The sequence below is a fragment of the Vicugna pacos genome, chromosome 6 (genome assembly GCF_048564905.1).
Source record: "Vicugna pacos chromosome 6, VicPac4, whole genome shotgun sequence".
Lineage (NCBI taxonomy): Eukaryota > Metazoa > Chordata > Mammalia > Artiodactyla > Camelidae > Vicugna > Vicugna pacos.
In genome coordinates this window covers 48,034,283-48,056,659 of record NC_132992.1, presented here as the reverse complement: position 1 = coordinate 48,056,659, position 22,377 = coordinate 48,034,283, and the positions used below count along the sequence as shown (strand labels likewise).

Below are 22,377 nucleotides of genomic sequence, written 5' to 3'. Positions count from 1 at the left end.
ATAGAGTAATAGTTTAAAATGGTGAGTAAGAACATATATCATTCTAAATTTTATAAGCAAGCAAATCATATATCCTGGGTAAGGAAAAAAGAGAAGACTAAGATCCTAACACCTTCAGTCCCTAAGTGAAATTTTAAAGAATGAATTTCATTGTTAAAGAAAACAGACCCCAGAGCGAAATTATGGAACACAAGAAATAAAAGTCAGCCAAAATATTAGTATATCATTTTAGTAAATCATTGTTTAGTAATACTAATAATATCATGTGTTTATAGACAGAATAGAACTAAAACTCTAAACATGAATAATATGTTTGGGGAGCATAATGTCTAGTTAAAGGAAAATAGGATTCTCATCAAAGTTATGAGTGAGGATAGGCATACTGATTATAGATTTTATTTGACCCATTTAAGGTGCATTTAGAGGTAAAAATCTGAAGACAACTCAAACATACCAATATGAACATTAAATATATAATGACAATAATTTATTGAAAACATAAATTCATGATTTAAATAAATGAATGAACGAGTGCTACATAAATGAGGAAGAAAGGAAAGCTCTTCCTTGAGTGTTGACTATGTCAACTAATAAATGTTGAAGGAAGAGTTAAGTCAGGAAATCAATCAATGGTTGCTAAAAGCAGTAATTAAGTTTGATGAGGATGTAGATATTTACCTAATCTCAGAGTGTCTTATTGCAAATTGTTTACTCATTACAAAGAGGAAAACAGTAACTTTAAAATAAACAAACTTGATAGACTGCCTCATAACTCAGTGATGAAAATTAAGGTCATTAATATTAGAGCAAACCAACATTCTGGCTCCTGACATGATACACTGAACAGGACATAACATTACACCTGTGATATTTCTACTGAAAATTTGTAAGCTGAATCTAATTATAGGGAATCATTTTACAAACTCAAACTGAACAAAAGTCTACAGGATAACTGGCTTGTAAACTTTACAAAAATGTTAAGACAAAGAAAATCTTAGTAATTGTTCCAGATTAAATTACATGAAAGAGACATGAAAACTAAAGGTAATTTGTGATCCTGGATTGGATCCTGGACTGGGAAAAAGTTAATAGAACATTATTAGTACAAATAACAACATTAAATATGAATTGTGAACTTTATTTTATTAAACATCCTAATTTTGATATTTGCACTATTTTCATAGAAGAGACCATCCTTGTTCTTAAGAAAATCACAATAAAGTAGTTAGGCACAAAGAGGCACAATGAATGTCTCCAGTTCCCTCTGAAACAGCTCAAAATATATACATATATATGTATATGTGTATATATAGTTATACATCTTATAAAATTATGTTACATATACATTCTAAATTAAAATAAAAATATTTATACATAATCTGAGAGAGAACAGAGAGGCAGGAATTAAGGAGAAATTCTTACAGATGAGAAATTCAATCTACAGTTTCCACATAAGTAAAAGGATGATAAAGACAAAAAATATTGAGATAAAGATGAAAATAAAGAGGCAAAGTTAAAAAAAATGGTAAAAACAAAACTCAAAATATGTTGATGTTAATAAAGAAAATAGAGTAGAAAATTTCGTAACAGATACAATTCAAACCCTGGATTGTAAACAACTGGCTTGGCCTTAAGCACTGATTCAAGTTCCAGAAAATCATACATATACTACGCCCTTCAGTGTTTTCAATGTAATGTTACCCTAAGTCTTTAACAGATATTGTCAACACAAGAAATCCAAAGAGGGCTTCATTTCCAAAAACTTTGGGTATCTCCTAGAAGTAACTACCTCATTTATGCCTTATTATTTTTTACGCCTCATTACTTTTTGAGTTTAAACTACTGAATATATGCATAAAGAAATTATTGAATCATCAGAGCAGGCTCACACAAATCATAGATTTTAATAAACATTACAAGTAATTCAAAATCTACAAGCAAGACAGACACAAGCATGGCCTGTCTCTCTGAGCAGACTCCCCTTCTGTCATACACAGCTTCCGTACTGCTCTTTCTGTTCTGGGATGTACCTTGGTCTCAGAGTAACAAATGAGTGCCTAACAGTGTGTGCTGAACACTGACCTCTGAAGTTGCTTTATCACTTCTTAGTTTATCTGTGAGTCACACACACATGGAAAAGGAATGTGTGCATAATGTCCACCCTTCACTCAGCATGTATCAGAGCATAAACTCCAGGTTTATTTACATTAATTAATTTGGTCAGCCTAAAAATATCTTGCTAAAAACAGTTTTAAGGTAACGACTCCCTAATATCTTTACACTATTAAATGTTATGAGAGTGCATATAAGGAGGTTGGAGGTAGAGCACTCATTCTCTTGGGCGTTACCAATGTCACTCATCTCTTTGGCTATCTCCAAGTAGGGATGGAAGATATCCCAGGCCATTATGCTTTCTTTCCCACATAGCAAATATATCAAATTACCCCTAAACCACTAGAAAACTTCTATTATTAAAATTAAGGGAATTATATGTGAAGAATGATGAAACATGATATAATTTGTAGAATGATATTAAACTTCATATTTTACTTTAAATAAATATAAAAATCAAAAGGTTATTTTCAGGAATTTCTTATATATTTTTCTTTCCATTCTAGACAGGATCAATCTAATATTTTATTGTTTAGGGTATCCTGTTATGTTAGATGACAATTTTTAATGATTATTTAAGTAAAGCACTATGGGGTACAAGATGAGAAGTTGAATAAGGACATTTCTCTGACTATGAAATCTTAAAGCATGTTACCTCAAGATAGATCTATTATAGAAAAATGTCAATTTTTTAAGTCTGTATTTTGTTGTATTTTATTCAAGAAAATTTTCACTAACATTTAATTTGTAGTAACTTCAAATCTATATTTAATTATGTTTTTAGAAAGTGAAGAGTATGGAACTTATGGTTTAGTCACTATTGATAATTCTATTTTTCATTAAAACAATCCCATCACTTTCCCCATATTGTCCACTTAAAAATTAAATATCTTAAATGGAACATTCAGTAACCTGTTTTTTAGTGCATTTTATAGCAGTAACTATTTCTCCAGTTATTGAAACATGTTGCAATGCAAATATTTGTTGTAGAACATCGTTACCTGGTTATCAGTTGGGGTTTGTTCAGGAGAGCAAAATTACTGTATTATGGGACAAGGTACTTATTCTGGGGATTACAATTCATAGACTTGTGAAATGAAATGGGGAAGTGAAGATTCACAAAAGAGTTGGGGAATCCAAGGTCTGGCCAAGTGGTCATTTTGAGATGTCAAGCATGTCCAAATTTCAAAGTGTGATGCTGATGAGGAAGTCTATAGGAAGCTAGTGCCCCTGTATAGATTTCTGCCTCTGTCTGTCTACAGCTAACAGTTTACTTGTGGGCCAGTGGCAATTATTCAACAGGCTCCACAGTAGGCAGAAAGAAAGTACACAGAGAACAGAAGAGAAGAGTAAGGCCAAGGATGAAATGTACCTGTCTTTGCATTTGTCTGTCACTTTATGTGACTGCAATCATCTTTATAGAGAAATGACCACTGCTCAATTCTGTCTCTCAACTTTCATGTAAATTCCTCTTTAGGCCAATTCTAACTGAAAACAGAAAGAAAGAGATTCTGGAAAAATATAATTCCAGAATATACACATAGTCCATTGGCCACAGTGGTTTAGTCTCAACCAGTAAGTAAGCGATGTGCAACAAAAAAGTTAGAAAAAAAGTTAACATTAAGAAATAACTTAAACAAACTAATTTTAAAATTCAAGGAATTAGAAAAGAACAAAGTCCAAAATTGGAAGAAGAGAAGTAATAAAAATCAGAGTGGAAATAAATAAAATAGAAACTAAAAAGATAGTAGAAAAAAATCAATGAAACTAAGAGTTACTTTAGGAAACTATAAACAAAATAGATAAACTTTTAGCTAGAATCATCATGAAAGAAAGAGTAAGGACTCAAAATCAGATATGAAAAAGATGTTACAACTACCACAGAAGTACAAATGTTCATTGGAGACTACAATGAACATTTATATGCTTAACTGTGTCTCTCTGCTGCACACCGGAAACTAACATAACACTGTAAATTGGTTAACCTTCAATTAAAACAAACAAACAAAAAGAAACAAACATTTTCCAAAAAACCAAAATTCAGGATCACGTGGTTTCACTGGTGAATTCTACCAAACATTTTAAGAAAAAATAATACCAACCCTTCTCAAAATCTTCCAAAAAAAACAGAGGAGGAGGGACACTGCCAAACTCATTTTACAAGGTCAGGATTACTGGGATACTAAAACCAGATGACACTACAAGAAAAGAAAACTGATAGGCCAATACCCTCATTGAACATAGATGAAAAATCTTCTACACAGTTATTAGCAAACTGAATTCAACAATACATTAAAAGTAATCATAAACCATCAAGTGAAAGTTATTCCTGGGATGTAAAGATTGTTCAACATCTGCAATCAACCAGGATGACATATCACATTAACAGAATGAATATTTTTGTATGATTACCTCAATAGCAGAATAAAAAGCATTTTAAAAATTTCAATATTCATTTATGATGAAAACTCTCAACAAAGTGTATATAGAAGGAACATACCTCAACATAATAAAAGTCCATGTATGACAGACCCACAGCTAACATCATACTAAATGGTGAAAAGCTGAAAGCTTTTCTTTTAAGATTAAGAACAAGATAAGGCTGCCCACTCTTGCCACTTTTATTCAACACAGTATTGGAGGTCATAACAAGAGCAGTTAGGCAAGAGAAAGAAATACAAGGTATCCAAATTGGAAAGGAAAAAGTAAAAATGTCTGTTTGCAGACTGATATAATATTACAAAAAGAAAACCTTAAAAACTTAATCGGAAAACTGTTAGAATTAATAAATATATTCAGAAAGTGGTAGGGCACAAAATAAATATACAAAAATCTGTCGCATTTGTATACATTAATAATGAACTGTCAGAAAGAGAAATTAAGAAAACAGTTCTACTTCCAATTGTGTCAAAAATAAAATACTTAAAAAAGGAATAAACTTAACCAAGAAGGTGAAATACCTATACTCTGAAAACTATGAGAGACTGATGAAATAGATTAAAGACACAAATAAACAGAAAGATATTCCATGTTCATATACTGGAATAATTAATGTTGTTAAAACATCCATACTACCCAAAGCAATCTACAGATTCAATGCAATCCCTATCAAAATTTCAATGGCATTTTTCACTGAAATAGAACAAATAATCCAAAAATTTTTATCGAACCACAAAATATCCCAAATAGCCAAGGTAATCTTGACAAAGTAGTAGCTAAAACTATCATATTCACTGATTTCAAACTATATTACAAGGTTGTCGTAAACAAAATCATATGCTATTGGCTTAAAAACAGACACACAGATCAGCAGAACAGAACAGAATGCACAGAAATAAACACAAATACTAATTATATCAATTAATTCTATCAATTTATATATCATTGTATATTCTTGGCAAAGGAGCCTTAAGAATATACAATGGGGAAAAGATAGTCTCCTCATAAATGGTTTTGGAGAAACTGGACAGCTAGATGCAGAAGAATGAAATGGGATCACCATCTTCGAACATATACAAAAATTAACTCAAGATGGATTCAAGAATTGAACATGAGACCAGAAACCATAAACCTTCTGGAAGAAAGTATAGGTAGTAAGCTCCCTGACACCAGTTTTGGTGACTTGGGGGGGTGGGATTTGACATCAAAAGCAAAGGCAAAAACAGTCAATGGAACTACATCAAACTAAAAAACTTCTGCACCGAAGAAAAACCATCAATCAGCACACCTCCAAAAAAAAAAAACAAACCCTACAATTGATTAATAACTGGGCAGAGGGTCTGAATAGACACTTTTCCAAAGAAGATGTACAGATGGCCAATAGGTACATGAAAAGGTGCTCAGCATCACTTATCAGGAAAAAAAAAATCAAAACCACAATGAGGTATCACCAATCACTTCACACCTCTCAGAATGGCTATTATCAATAAGACTAGAAATAACAAGCGTTGATGAGGATAAGGATGACAGAGAACCTTCGCGTACTATTAATGGGAATGTAAATTGGTGTAGCCAAGCATAGAAAACAGAAAGTAGATTTCTCAAAAAATTAAAAATAGGGCTACCATATGATTCAGCAATTCCACCTGTGTATTTACCGAAAGGAAATAAAATACTTTTTTGAAAAGATATATGTACCCCCATGTTAACTGCAGCATTTTTACAATAGCCAAGATATGGAAGCAAACTGAGTGCCCACTGATGCTTAAATGGATAAATAAAATATGGTATATGACTACAATGGAATATTATTCAGCTCTGAAAAAGAAGGGATTTGTTCTATTTGTGACAACATGGATGGACCCTGAGGGCATTATGTGAAGTGAAATAAGTCAGACAAAGAAAGACAAATACTGTATGATTTCACTTACACGTGGAATCTAAAATAACAAAACAAGGCAGGAAAAAAAAAACCCAAAACCAAACTCAAAGATACAGAGAATAGATCAACCGTGTAAGAGGCAGGGGTTCACAAAATGGGTGAAAATGGTCAAAATGTACAAAATTACAGTTCTAAAATACATAAGTTCTGTGGCTGTAATGTATAGCATGATGACTATAGTTAATAATGCCATACTATATATTTGAAAGTTGCTAAGAGAGCACAGCTTAAAAGTTGTCATTATGAAAAAACAAATTTTTTTAATCATGTGTGGCAATGAATGTTAACTAGACTTATTGTGGTGATCATTTCTCAGTATGTAGAAATACTGAATGGTGTGTTCTACTCTTGAAAGTATGGTATTGTATGTCAATTATATCTCAATTTTAAAGGCTAAATTAGTGAAAAGTTTAAACAAATACTATAAAATTGGATTAAAAATTAACATTAAAAACAATGTAACATAATGTATTTGAACCTATATTTTTGTATACAACTGGCAGAATCATTCTTAAACATACTATGATTGTTAATCAAAGAACCTAATTTAAAAAAAATCCTTTAAATACACAGTGAATTATGTAAACTATATTTACAGGGGTATTTCATATTTAAGTTATTACCTAATAGTAATCTTATTGTTTTTTCTTCTTCCAGTTTTATTGAGACATAATTAACATACAGCTCTATATAAGTTTAAGCTATACAGCATAATGATTTGACTTATACACCTTATGAAATGATTACGGCAGTAGGTTTAGAGGCTGTCCATCATCCCACACAGATTCAAAATTAAGGAAATCTACAGAAAAAATTTTTTCCTTGTGACGAGCTCTTAGGATTTACTCTTTTAACAACTTTTATGTATAACATACAGCAATGTTAACTGTATTTATCAGGTTGCGTATTATATCCCTAGAAATAATTTACCTTATACCTGGAAGTTTGTACCTTCTGACTGCCTTCATCCCTCACCACCTCTCCCTGACCCTGAGACAGGAAAGGGGCAGGGCACAGCCCTTCAAGGAATGCTACAGCAATTAACATCAAATGGTAAAGATTCAGCCCCCAGAAGGCTTGAGGCTCAAGATAAGATTTAACTTCTAGCAGATCTTGAACTTCATTATATGCCCACTGTAATCTAAGCATGGTGAATAACGTGCCCACAGGCACCACGGCAGTCCCAAGGCTAGCCACAAAAGGTCAGAGTGGGAAATGGCCAACTTACTGGGAATCCCAGCCCCTGCCCCAAGCTACTTAGACTGTTTCTTCCACTTATTAGCATATGAAACCACCAAGCCCATAATAACTGGCAAGACTGTGCCTTGCGGCTGCAGCCTCTGCCTCTCTCTCCATTACAGCCAGCACTCTGTCTATGGAGTGCGTACCTACTTTTAATCTGAGCACCCAACCGCCACACCTTGTGGCCTTTTTCTTGCCTTTCATTGTATCTCTGAATAAATCTACCTTCACTCAACTGTGGCTCGCTCTTGAATTCTTTCCTGTGCGAAGCCAAGGACCCACACTTGGAGGGGCACATCCCAGGGGCTCAGCTGAGACCTGGGACACGGCCCTCCTCATGCCCCACATCTGTTTTCCTGCATCACCCCCACAAATCTAACCTCTTTTCCTGAGTTAGTGTATTTATTTGGTTTTGAAGTATAATTGACCTAAAACACTGTTAGTTCCTGTTTTACAATGCTTTAATCCTGTATTTCTATATATTTAAAAATTATCACCACAATAAGTCTAGTTATAATTGGTCACCATATGAAGATATTACATAGTATTAACTATATTCCCCACACTGTATAGTTCATATCCAAGACTCACCTATTTTGTAACTGGAAGTTTGTACCTCAATCTCCCTCACTGAGTTCTCTCCTTACTGTTATTTTCAATTTAGTCATTCAACTGAACAAAATTATACTGAATCTTTAAAGGCTATATAATACAGAACAAGTCCAGAAAGTACACTAAAATACCATGATATAGCAAACAAGTTTTGATTATGATGATGTTTTATATTTTCTCTTTGGTCATGCAAAAAGAATGCCGTGACTTATATTTTCAAGAGGAAGCAATTTCTTTCTTCACTGAAGTCCAAAAGTGTTTATCTCTGACTCCCATATCTCTTTCTTCTATGCATTGTTGTAATTCATGTTTTGGTATCATCTCCCACAAAAAGACTACTAGTTTCTTGATAGCAGGCAGGCTCCTTACTGACAACAGGCATACCTTGGAGATATTTGGGTTTATTCCAGATGACCACAATAAAGCGAATATTGCAATAAAGCAAGTCACATGAATTTTTGGTTCCCAGTGCATATAAAAGTTGTGCTTACATTACATTGTAGTCAGTTAAGTGTGCAATAGCATGACATCTGAAAAAATAACGTACATGCCTTAATTGAAAATACTTTATTATGAAGACATACAGATGGCCAATAGGCATATGAAAGATGCCCAGTATTGCTAATTATCAGAGAAATGCAAATCAAAACTACAATGAGGTATCACCACATACTGGCCAGAATGGCCATTATTAAAAAGTCCACAAATGATAAACGCTAGAGAGGGTGTGGAAAAAAGGGAACCCTCCTACACTGTTGGTGGGAATGTAACTTGGTACAACCACTATGGAAAACAGTAGGGAAGTTCCTTAAAAAATCAAGCATAGACTTACTGTATGATCCAGCAATCCTGCTCCTGGGCATACATGCAGAGAAAAACCAATTCAAAAAAGATACATGCACCCCTATGTTCATAGCAGCATTATTTACAATAGCCAAAACATGGCAACAACCAAAATGTCCACTGACAGATGATTGGATAAAGAAGTTTTAGTATGTGTGTGTATGTATACACACACACACAATGAACTACTACTCAGCCATAAAAAAATAAAATAATGCCATTTGCAACAACATGGATGGGCCTAGAGATTACCACGCTAAGTGAAGTAAGCCAGAAAAAGGCAAATACCATATATCACTTATATGTGGATTCTGAAAAAAAAAAAAAAAAAAAAAAAGGACACAAGTGAACTTATTTACAAATTAGAGACTAGACACAGAAAATAAACTTATGGTTATGGGGGGAAAGTGGGGGGAGGGAGGGATAAATTGGGAGTTTGAGATTTACAGATAATATTATACACAAAATAAACAAGATCCTACTGTATAGCACAGGGAACTATATTCAGTATGTTACAGTAACTTGTAATGAAAAGAATATGAAAAAGTATATATCTATGTGTGTGTATAGCTAAACCACTACGCTGTACACCAGAGACTAACAACATCGTAAATTGGCTATATTCCAATAAAAAATACTTTTGCTAAAATGTGCTAACTTACCATCTGAGCATTCAGCAGGTTATAACAGTAACATCAAAGATCATTCACTGATCAGGGGTCACCTTAATAAATATAATAGTAATGAATCCCAAGTTTGAAATATTCAAGAATTACCAAAATGGGACACAGAGACAAGAAGTGACCAAATGCTGTTGGAAAAATAGTGTCAATAGACTTACTCAACACGGCTTGCCACAAATACACCATCTGCTAAGTGTACGAAAGTGAAGCACAATAAAATGCAGTGTATTTCCTTCTCTCAGTGCCCAGCGAAGGGACGGCAGTGATCAAAATTACTAAACGATGAGACTTTATAAAGTGGAGTACCAACCAACAAGGCATGAATAATCACTTATTTGAATTAATGCCACTTGAGAAATATGTAATATGAGACATATCTAAATAGATTCTGAAACAGTAGGCAGCATTTTTAGGAAGGTAATAGTAGTAACACTGAATTTCACAAATCCATTTTTAAGATTGTCTGATTGGATTAATTTAGATTGTTATTTAGTTTCTCTTTTTTTCCCCTTCAATATTATCTTTTCTGTTATCCTTTTTTGGTATTGCATCTTTAAACACTATTTTGTTATAAGAAAAAACTTTTTAGATACACACACATTTCTGAACTTTCTTGCATATGATAAACAGTTTAAAGATTGGATACGTCATTTAACTCATAAATGGTCTTATGCTTCTGTGTTTACCTGTTCACATATGGCATTCACAATAAAAATTTTCATGGTTTATATAAAAGGGTGGAATAACTGATTTTAAATAGGCCAAAGTTATTAAAAATAACTGAAGGAAAATGAAATTCTCCAGATCATAAAATAAAACATTACATAATGTTAAACTCTTCCTTTGACTTTGTTTATGGAAATTCTGACTTGGTGGCAGTGCACCATAATTTTCAGTCTCAATATTCCAAAGATATTTTAGAGTGATTTATTTTACAAAATTAGAAGAAATTGGATTTCAGACTTTTATGCTGACCCACTCTTCAACTGCTAATGAAATCATTTCCCTTCGTATTTGGATTCCCTTGTAACCTTATCATTTACTACATGAAGGTGAGATTACCCAGTCGTATTCTTCATGACTTCCTGCAGGTTTTCTGGCCTGTCACCTTTAGATCATCATCTTGGTTAACGGGAGTTATATGAGATCATAGGCTCCCAGGGTGTAATAAAAGTTAATGAGGAGGAGGATGAATTTAAACCAACTTGAACTCCTTTTGGGGAAATTTTTTTCTCTATCTTTCCCTTTAAAATAGTACTTCTTTTCTAGAGGTGTATAGCTATTTTTCATTCCTTGTGGAGGAAAAATTGTCTTTGAACTGTTGTATAATGGTGAAATGTTTATCTATAGTTAAAATGTAAAATAAAAGAAAAAAGAAAAAAGAAAAAACCCCAAAACTTCAACAAAGACAACAGAAAATACCCCTCAGAAGTATAAAAATTGACAAGAGAAACTATGTGAAAGTGAGTCAGAAACAAAACAGCATACAATACTTTAAATATATATGAGAAGGTAATAACCTGGCAAAAATAAGTGACAATACTAAAGGGCAAAAAGACATGTTAATGCAGAAACTCTTGATGTTGCCAAGGATCTGAATGATGCTTTTGATCTCAGTATTTACTGGAGAAACTAAAAGGTCACGCAATACTTGCAGACTGTATGATAAATCTGCCTGAAGACAGGTATATAAATAATAAAATATATTTTAGTAGAAACTGATTTTTAAGACTTCCAAAAAACATTTGGGAGAAAAGCATTTTTGCATATTTTAAAGTCAATTCTTTGGATTCTTTGGCAGTATCTTTATGTGTTTCTAATTTTGGCCTCAATTATTTTTCCTCACTATGTATGCAATTAAAAATTGAGAGGGTATTTTCACTGTGATGCTAGAAAACTAGTCTGTGATCTAACCTGTCTGTAGGGAAATTCATTATTTCCCATAAAACTGCCCTAAGTGTACCAAAAATAAGTGTGTGACATACTTGAGAAAGTAAGGAAAGCAAAGGCTGTAACTGCTTATGGTAAGCTACAGAAACCTGACACATATTCAAATTATCTGCAAACATTTTATTCTAACTGGGTAAACCTTCCTAAATGAAATTATTTGCTCTTAAAGTCAATTTGCAGCATGGTCTTCCAAGTTTATTTACAGACTAAACACGTGAAGAAACAACCCCATGTTTTCTAATATATATTCTTGTTTAATGTAAAGAAAAATTGAAGGCAAACTGTAAAATATCTTTAAGTTACTTATCTATTTTTTTTGTTACTTTTAACATTACTATGCATACTAGAGGGACCTTCCCCTTCCACTCTCCTTCCTTTGTACCTTTCTCTCTGTATAAATATATATGTATAAACATATATAAATAGAAATATATGTGTGTACATGTACATTCATGTCTATGATGAAGTACAATTAAGGCACTAACATATTCATAAATAGAGCATAGGGATAGTAGTTCAGTTAAACACATACATGTGAGAAACTGAAGGACTTTCCCATGTTCTCTTGCTACTTATAAATTTGGTATGATGTTAATACTTTTATTGTACTTCATTATAAAAATCATTTAACTACTTAAAATTATGTTTCTTCAAATGTTAAATATTATGAATAGTGCCCTGATGAATATACTTGTGCAAACAACTTTGAGCTCCACTTTGTTCATTTCATGGCATATATAGATGCATTTGATGTTATACAATGGCATAATTACTCACTTTAGAACTAATGCACTATAACAAATTATTCACTTACTGAATAAATTTTAGTAAACACAAATATATTCCACGTATTGTTCTAGAAGCAAAGATACAACAATAAAAAAAAAAGAAAAAACTCCTCTGTGTTCATGGATCTTATTGCAGAGAGGGAGATAGACAAAAAAAATAGTGTAAAAATATATAGTATATTAGATCTTCAGTTTTCTATAAAGCAAAATAAAGCAGAAAAGAATAGTGATGGAGGAGGGCAATTTACCAGTAAAAAGTTAATGCTTGAGGCATAAACGATACAAGAAAATGTGTCATGCAGTTACCTGGGAAAAGGGAATTTCAGCATCAGGGGTAACAAATGCAAATGCTCTGAACCAGCAGTGAAATACAGCAAGGAAACCAACGTGATGGGACTAGGAAATGACGGGAGAGTGTCGGAAGATAACCTTAGAGAGGTAGTGGGATTGCAGATCATGTAGGGCCTTATAGGCTGTCAAGACTTCATACTTTATTTTGAGTGATACTAGAGACCTTGGAAATGGTAAAACCTCCAACTTTTTAACAGGGTATCTCCGGCAACTAAGATGAAAAATCAACAGAAGAGGACCAAGAGCTGCATCAGGTTTTAAAAGAATTTGCAATATCCCAGGTGAGAGGGGACTGTGATTTGAGATAGTGGTAGTGGAGGCAGCAAGAAGAGATAAGAGTCTAGTTCTATTTTAAATGTTTAGCCAATAAAATATTTTGAAGGACTGGAAGTCAAAAATAAGTAAAGAAAAGTGTTTTAGATGCCTTCACAATTTGACCTGAGCAATCAGAAAAATGGAACAATCATGAATTAATATGGAGAGATGTTGGAAAATGCAGGCATGGGGCTAAGATCAGAACACAGTTCTGAAAATGGTGAATTAGAGATGCAACTGGGGTTTGGATGCAACTGGAATTTAAGATGAAAATGGTGAGGAGATATTGAGTGGTCACTTAAGTACAAGTTTAAGGTTCGTAGGCAAGGTCAAGGGAGATGTGATTTTGGGATTCACCAGTGATGGTTTTTAATGCCTTAAGATTTGATGAAATCATCAAGAGATTAAATGACAGAGAAGAGAAAAGACTCAAGATTGGAAACCTGGAGGCACTAGAAATAAAAGCTTGAGGAGGTAAGTGGGAATAAGCAAAGGTAATTAAACAAAGGGATTCAGTAAAGGCAAAAGGAAACTTGAGGAAAACGGTAGTATTATAAAAACCTCATAAAATGTTTCGGGAAGTAAGAATGATCAGAGTCTTTAAATTCTACCCATAAAGCAAGATGAGATTTAAAATATAGTTGCATGAAAATGATTCAGCAATTTTTTGACTAAATTTTTCATCATTCACTAAGGTATGTCTAAAGGAATAATACATTTGTTAGTGTAGAATTATTTTAAAATAAAGTTTAAAATTTATAAGTAACCTTTTAATATGCAGAAGAAAATAAATGTCAATCATTTTTAAATAATAGGTTAAAAAGTCAGTATCTGTCACTTTGACTTAAAAATATATTTTATCTTGGTTCTTAGCAATAATGTCTAATAAAATCTTGTTTTATGTTTAAATAGCAAATATTAACACAGTATTTTAAAAATATGGTCTCAATAGCACAGTTGTGTTATGTGGATGTACAAATTATCTTCTTGGATGCATTATATGAACTATGGAATTTGAAGTAGCCCAATATATTAACATATGAATGAAATTCCCAGCCTAGCAAAACAAAACCTAAACTATGGAGATCACCACATTTTAATCAATACAAGTCTCCAATTTGAAATAAAGTTTCTGACTGTTTTGATCATGAAAGAACTATAGCTATTTTATGGTTACTTCACAATCTGACTCTAACACACATCTCCAGCTTCATCTCCCTTAATCTCTCTGCCTGGTCCATCCACATTTTACATTAAGCTTCTTGTCTTCTGAGCATAAACTCTTTCATAAGTCCATTTAAAAAGAAAATCTCCTTTTGTCTAACACTATTCCAGCTAGCTTAAAAAAAAAAAAAGCAACCTATCCATCCTATTCATCACCTTCTCCCATTTCCTCAAAAAATTCTTGAACACATTTTCACTTATCTCTCCAACAGATTCCTATTCCTGTTTCATCTTCATTGTCAACACTATGAACTCCCTTCCTGGCTTACATAGTTCAGACCCTTTTCCTCTGCCTTCAATGTCTTAGGTTTCATTGTTTTTTGTCCTTATTTTGTTGATTGACAACTTGTCCCCTGCCCTCTACTATGCGGAACACATGTTCTGTAGAGGGCATGGAGGGCTCAGCTCAGATGCTAGGTTAAAGTTATGTTTCTGCATGAACTTTATACATGTAATTCATGAGATCTTGGTGTATTACACTGGTTTTGTTGAAGGCCTCATTTGAGGTACCCTTGTAGTCTCTTCTTGGATTCATGTCTATCTTATGTTATTTCCCCCACCATGATATATGGTTGGATTGCCCTTTAGTGACTTACAAATGAAGCAAGCACTGAGCAAAACTATCAAATATAGTATTAAAGGAAAACATGTATTGTAATGCAATGCTCCACTCTGTTCTGTTAGTGGGTCAGCGCACCCATCCTCCAGTTGCTGTAAGTGTAGTTGTTCACAGCTAACGGCAGCCCTTCTTTTACAATGGAGGGGTGATTGGACTTGGCTAATTGAAGTTGCTTTGTCAGGAAAGTTACATGCTCCCTCCTCCCATGACTGACACTGAAGTACAAAGATCCAACACCTTTGTTTTTTGACTTAATGAAGGACAACTCCACTGGTTGAGTAATGCACCAAGGGACACTCCCTCTACTCCTGTATTTCCAAACTCTACAACATGTACATGTACAGAGTAGTAATATGTAACAGCAGAAAAACAAGGTCTAAAATAATACGTATGTTATGAGACCATTTTGTAAAAGAAAGAATACAAGCATTATATGTCTGTAAATACAGATTATCTCTAGAAGTACACACAGGAAGAAAACGTATTACACTTTTATTTAAGTGTTTGATATATCATGGGAAAAATATAAGGAAGAAACTTTATTCTCTTTTAAATGTTATACCATGTGCATGCATTACTTATTCAAAAGTTTTATTGGTTGTTTTAATTTTCAAAAGTGATTGCTTTTTTCAGCAGCTGCTTTCAATCTGTGTGGAAGGCTAGTCACTTAGGAATCAGAGATAATGTCACAAAAAATCAAATTGTGATCTCCTTTGGTCTAAGACAAATAAAGGCATTTGGGAAAAACAATGCTGGCTACAAATAGGTCTTACGATGGGTTAGAAATCATCAGATCAACATACTGGGAAGGTCAGATGTGGTTCTGCCTGTTGGGTGGCACTCTAGACACCTGGACACTACTTCTTTTATAAATGTGGGACATTGGAACTTATCTACTCAGTGGAACAAGCTTCAAAATTCAGGGCAGAGCTGTTAGTTTGGCAAACAGCTGACCAATGAATTACATATATGTATTTTATGGATTATTGTATTTTTATTGAATAGATCATACTTATGCTTGTATATTGTGAAAAATAACTTTCAAATAAAGAAAATATATAAGAAAGATTGGAGGGAGGAGAGATACATTAGATAAAGTGGAAAATGTTAAACTTTAATCCCATATTGAATTATAAGCAAAATTAATTCAATATATATTAAAAAATAAAGATTGTCCAAGTGATCCAGTCAGCATCTATTAAGATTTCCAGAACATTTACTAAAATCTAAATTTAGCTATCTTGGAAAGCCAACAAAGTATGCAACAACCTGTATTATATATATGTATGCATATTCATTTTGCTTTGTTGTATCTTTACTTTTAAAAGTACAGTCCAAGCCCTGATGTCCACCGTGTCATTGAACAATGGAGCTGAGATTAGTATGTATGAGAAATGTCACCTAGATAGGGATTTGGAAAGTAACTTTTAGATACGAGGTTAAACATTATAAAAATATAGTGCTTTAACCTTAAACATTCTGAGAATACTGATCATTTAGACACTTTCTGTGATAAATATTATATACTGTGTTATCTATTCACATTGGTTTCATAGAATAGTGGCTCTGAATATATCAATGGCCCCCATCTCAAATATTTTGTTAAAATAGCTTTTAACTTTTTAACATTCATTTATACGGCTTTAATTTACAAGTATGTTTTACGTGCCAAATATGTGCCTGGCTCTCTGTTGAGGCATATAAATGTACAAAATGTTTTTAACAAAAGAGCTTCATAATCTGGAGGGGAATGAGACATATGAATATAAAGCAGCATTAAGAGGTCATTTTTCTTGATAAAGTACATAAAAATTTTGCATGTACTTAGAGATTGTAAGAGATGTAATTAGGAGCCCTGATTACTGCTATTTTATACAGAATGTTAGTAGTATATTTTATTTATTAACTTTTTTTAGTATTAGTGTATTTTAAGATATAATTTTAAGAAAAAATTTTGCCTAGCTAAAAAAATTCACAGTATAAAACATAAATATGTTTTGAAACCACAGTTTTTGCATCAAGATTTGACAGCATTTTTTATTACATGTTCCATGCTATTATAGACAGAGGCAGGTATTATTTTATATAGGAGAATAAAAACTACAAGCACAATCTTTAGTGAAAATGAAGAGAACTAAAAATCACAAGACACAAATGCAGCAGCATAGCTGCCAGAACAGAGGAGATAAAACAAGACAAATGGAGGTGGAAGCAGAGAGAGGATTTCTGGACTAGGATTGCAGGAAAAGGCTGGAATAGTACCACCGTCAAAAGTGAGGGACATCCTATGTTTGCAACAGATGTGGCTATTGTCTCTAGGAGATTTTCTGAATACTATTCCTGCCTAAGATGAAGCAGAGATGGACCTAAATTAAATCCATATACAGTTCATAGGGCAAATCTTTCCCTGCAGTTGAGGAAAAAAGACTGAATTTTGAACAGCCCCACAGCTATATAATTCAGGTAACTGGGTCCAGGTTGAGGGGAGTGAGAGCTAAATGCATTCTGTAGGCTTACACGACAAAACTCCTGGGCGTAACGACAATGCTTATCAATGTCATCTAACTTGAAAAACAGCCCCCTTCTTAACACACATACACATCCCTTAAACACACACATAGAATTCTCTTACAGCCAGTCCTCGAAAATAGTCAACTATTGCAAAGAATATAAATAATCTAAAAAGGAGTCAGGATAAGACCTATACTAATATACTAGAAAGGAGAAAGAACGAGAGGGAAGAAAGGAAGGAGGAAGAAAGAAAGGGTGGGTGGGTAGGCTGGAACAGGGAAAAACCCTCCCCAGAAAAGAATACTTAGCAGAAAAATACTGCCGACACAGGAAGCCTGAAAAAAGGCATCACTAAAACTTTAAAATAAAGAGCAATAATGTATTGGCCTGTATTGGGCTAGAGTACAAAGTAGAAATACCCGACAAGGAAGAAATATTGAGGTAACAGTAAGAGATGTATGAAGTGACAAGTCAAAGCAGTGGGGGAAAAAAACTTTTAAAAATCAGAAAAATTTGGAAACACACAAAGCAGTCATGAACTTCTGTAGTCACTGGAAATTAATTCCAGGGAGAATAAAAACTTTAAAAATAAAGTAAAATGATACGAGAAAAAGCAAGCATGAAAACGCTTAATAGGATAATTATAGACAAAAGCAAATAAAATCTACTATATACATAACTGGCCTCTCCAAATGAAGTAAAAATATTATAAATATGCAGTAAAAATAATAAAATGAAGTAAAATAATATGAAGTAAAAATAATTATAAATATAATTTAGTAAAACTTTCCAAATATAAGATGACAGACATATCTTCAGATAGAAAGGATATACTGTGTCCAAAGGAAAAATAAAGTACATTCAACATCAATACATACAGTAATAAGTTAGTAGGCTTCAAAAGTTTAAAAAATCCAATTAAAATCTAGCCATATTTTATGACACAGGACTTAAGAGGCTTCAAAAACCCAGAGATGTATTTAAGGAATATTTTGGACCTCTTTCTGTTGGCACTATTAGAGCCTACATCCACACTGATTTGGGATGATCATCATTAAGAAATGAACATAAAAGCGTCTCATTTACCATTTCACTACAACACGCAGTGTCTGATTAGGCGTTCAATAAACATTTGCTGAAGTAGCACTCAATAAACAGTTTGGTTAATTAATTTACTCTAAGTGAATTGGATTATATTAGTCCTACTTTTGTCTGGTAATGGTCAAAACATATGTACCTGCTTTTAATCTATAAAACAGAATGTCTGCGATTCAATGAATTGTTGGGTAATACTGCCAGGAACTTTACCATCCATCTAATCAAAACACCAAGAAGTATAAATATTTTACATACGGATATACATGAAATACTTTTTAACTTATAATCTTACATTTACTTTTTAATTGGGTAAAATCATTTGATTGCCTTACACATGCACTAAATTTGGCCCATTGTAGGGCTTATAGAAGTTTAGTTTGATATTGATGCCCTAAGTCTTTAGTTAAGGGTGTTCTAAGAAAGAGCCCTTTAATTGATAATAAAACCATAGAGTCCATTGCTTAGGGAAACAAGGTAAAATTTCTTAGGTCTTTTATTAGGGCATAATGTATAAACCTAAGTGCAAAATAAATTGAACAGAGACAGTTTAAAGATTGTTGGATACTGACAGAGATCTTCAAGAGCAGACAGAATTGGAACTAAGGCTTCAGGAAGGAATGCATGTCAACCTATGCTTCCCAAGGACGAAGTCTTTTTATGCACAACAGTTTGCAGTTAAGAGTAGTTCCACTTCTGATTGTAGGCTGTTTGTCTAATTTAGAGCAACAAACGATGAAATGTCTGGACATTAATGTCTGTGAGCTTGGGGTCCTACTGGGATGCCTACTAAGGCTCCTTGTAATAGCTCCAAAAAGCAATCTCTGCTTCCTTTGTCAGTGTTGTTTGTTGCAGTTGCAACTTTGTCCACAGTCTTACATTTCCATCCATGTGGACAAAAGACAACCCCCCTAATTTATAGTTTGTACCCTCTGAATCTAGTTATGCTGGACATATGTCATAAACCTAGCATTCTAAACTTTTTCTATTTTTTTCTCTTCTCTCTTTCTCTGTATGTGCATCTCTGCCTCTCTCATCTCACCTCTGATTCTGTCTCTGTCCTCCACTGGAGTTAATAGAATACTGTCACAAACAGTATATAGTCTAATATATACCATCTTTGTGGTTTGAGATTCAACCAACTTTTTACAGTTAAATGTCAGTAACAATAGCTTCATGTTTAGGGATTTTGCAGGATGTTAAGATTTCTGCTGGGCAGATCAACTTCCCACCAAGCAAGCACTACAGTGTGTTAGGGTTTGCAAGTTTTAGAAAATAATGGGGGTTGTTAATAAACAGTGCTCTAAGGGCTGAGAGCTGAGGACACCAACTGACTGAGCAGGCAGTGATTTATGGGTATATGTGAAGACAATAATGCTTCAGCCTTTTCAGGCTTCTTTAACTATACAGTATACTATATTTATTCCACATATTTTCAAATGCTTAATTATATGATTACCCAATAGCCATTTGGACCTCATGGAAGAAATCATACATATGTATTAATCTCCTTTGAATTATTTCTTTTTAGTTAAAAAACAAATCCCAAGGAGTTAAATGAGACCATAGAAATGTAGAAACACAAATTGAAAGAGTCAGTACTGACATGTCCTGTATTTTAAACTTTCACAGAGAAACAACAAGATTGAATAAGTAAACTACTCTAATAACCCTTTGAATTACACATTGATGCCACCTTAAAGCCCCGAAGTACAGACTCTAATATGTTAGTAAAACAAAAGTGAAAATGATTGCATGTCACACTGTGATAGGTATTATATGAAGGAAATTAACCATTAAATTGGGGAGAGGGGTGATACTTATGAGTAAAAAAACACAAAAACAAAAGAAATTTAAAAAAATGAGAAATGGGAGACAAAGCCAGGAAAGAGCTAAAAGTTAAGTTGGAGTTTATGGACTTTAAAAATGAAAAAGAAGAACAGATTAACTTTAGGCTCATGTGACAACATAAGCAAGGGAGGGCTTTATGGTGACTTAAGGATTGTAAGTAGAACAAGGTGGTTAAATATAAAGGTTGCAGAAGGAAAACTACAATTAATTACATGAAGCTAAATTGGAGCAAATTATGAAGGGCTGTACCAGCTATGTAAATATGCTTTGTTGTACTTGCTGCAGAAAATGAAATATTAAATGGCTTAATTTTAAGAGAAATTAATAAAATTAACATTAAGAGAAGTGGTATTTAAGTTACTATTTTTTAATGAGTAGCAATAATATACTCCTGTTTAGTTAACTGAATATATTATTAATGAAATCTTATATAAAACAAAAAAAGCATTCCAGCATCTCTAGTCTTTCAACTGGTTTCCCTGCCCCCATTCTTGCTTTTAAATTCATCCTTCAGAATTCGGTTATAAAAATCTTCCTGAACTAAAATATTTCATATGATCTTTCAAAAAAAAAAAAAAAAAGGACTTCAATGGCCTGTATTTGCTCCCACAAAGAAGAACATATTACTTTAAAAACGTAGATTATAAAGTTAATTACAATCTCAAACATCAGTTCGACCTGCTACTTCATTCCACAATGCTGCCCTGTGTCTGAATTCCAACTCTACATACCACTTCTTAGTATTTTTAATTCATTCTTCATTTTCCTGATCTTTGCCTAAAATACATCACACCATCTTTACTTTGCCATATTCAATCATCATAAACATTTTTAACCCCCTCGCCCAAATTTTGACCCCCAGATGAGGAAATTTAGGAAAACAGAATTTAGTAACTTACCAAAATCACAAAACTGAGGATCAGGATCAGAGCCTGAGGAATTTAGAGCTCACACCTGTGCTATGAGAGGAGGTTTCCAGGGTATTCTCTGAAGGGCGTCCCACTGAAGTAAGTGTAATTGGAAAACACTCCACCTTGACCTGAAGTAGGAAGATAGTAATGTACACTTATTAAAACTGAATTCTGCCCAATGCTTCATTTGTTTGTATTTGTCACTTACAAATACAAGTATGTAAAATTGATTGCAGTGTTCTTCTACACTAAACTTATTTCAATCTGTTCTAAAACCTGTGTTTTTATATCACCATGCCTCATTCTTACCGTAAACTGTCTTTGGGCTAATGGTTTTGACCCATAATAACTGATAAAAGACTTGCAAGTGATAGTACTGGACTTGTTGTGAAGAAATAAAGAGTGTCATGCTAGATATTAAAGTGTAAGATTTACAATGTTAGAACACTTTCAAGGAAATGTTCAAGGTAACAGAATAGTTATCTGCTGGTAAGAAGGGTTTGGTAGATAGGCTTTGCTGTTATGGAGGGATTATAAATAGTCACTGCAGTCAGGAGGTTGAGCAAAAATTGCATGAAGATTAGCCTGGCCAAAATCAAAGCATTGCCCTGATTTCAGAAGCTATGGGGAGAGAAGAGATTTTTACATAAGATGTGCTCTCTTAATACATAAAAATTTAAAGAAAAAACACTGTTTGATAGTCACACTTTTTTTTTTCAGTGAGAACCCCTTAACTACTGTAACATTTATGATTACCAAAAACGAAGTAACATACCATAGAAGCACCTCAAAAGCTAAAAAATAGGGCTTATGGTTTCTAGTAAGGCATGTAATAAGCTTGGAAATTGTCACTCTGTCCTAACAAGTAAAAAGCTAAACTATCAACAAC

The 22,377-nt window shown here is 33.3% G+C and overlaps 1 long non-coding RNA gene across 3 annotated transcripts in view; it reads right to left on the bottom strand.

Moving 5' to 3' along the window:
- The window catches only part of LOC140696908 (uncharacterized), a 191,589-nt gene that overhangs the window by 168,292 nt on the left and 920 nt on the right, over positions 1 to 22,377 (bottom strand). For all 3 annotated transcript variants that reach the window (XR_012073564.1, XR_012073562.1, XR_012073563.1), the window contains exon 2: positions 21,477 to 21,616. This is a non-coding gene — a long non-coding RNA (uncharacterized lncRNA). The remainder of the gene's footprint in view (positions 1 to 21,476; positions 21,617 to 22,377) is intronic.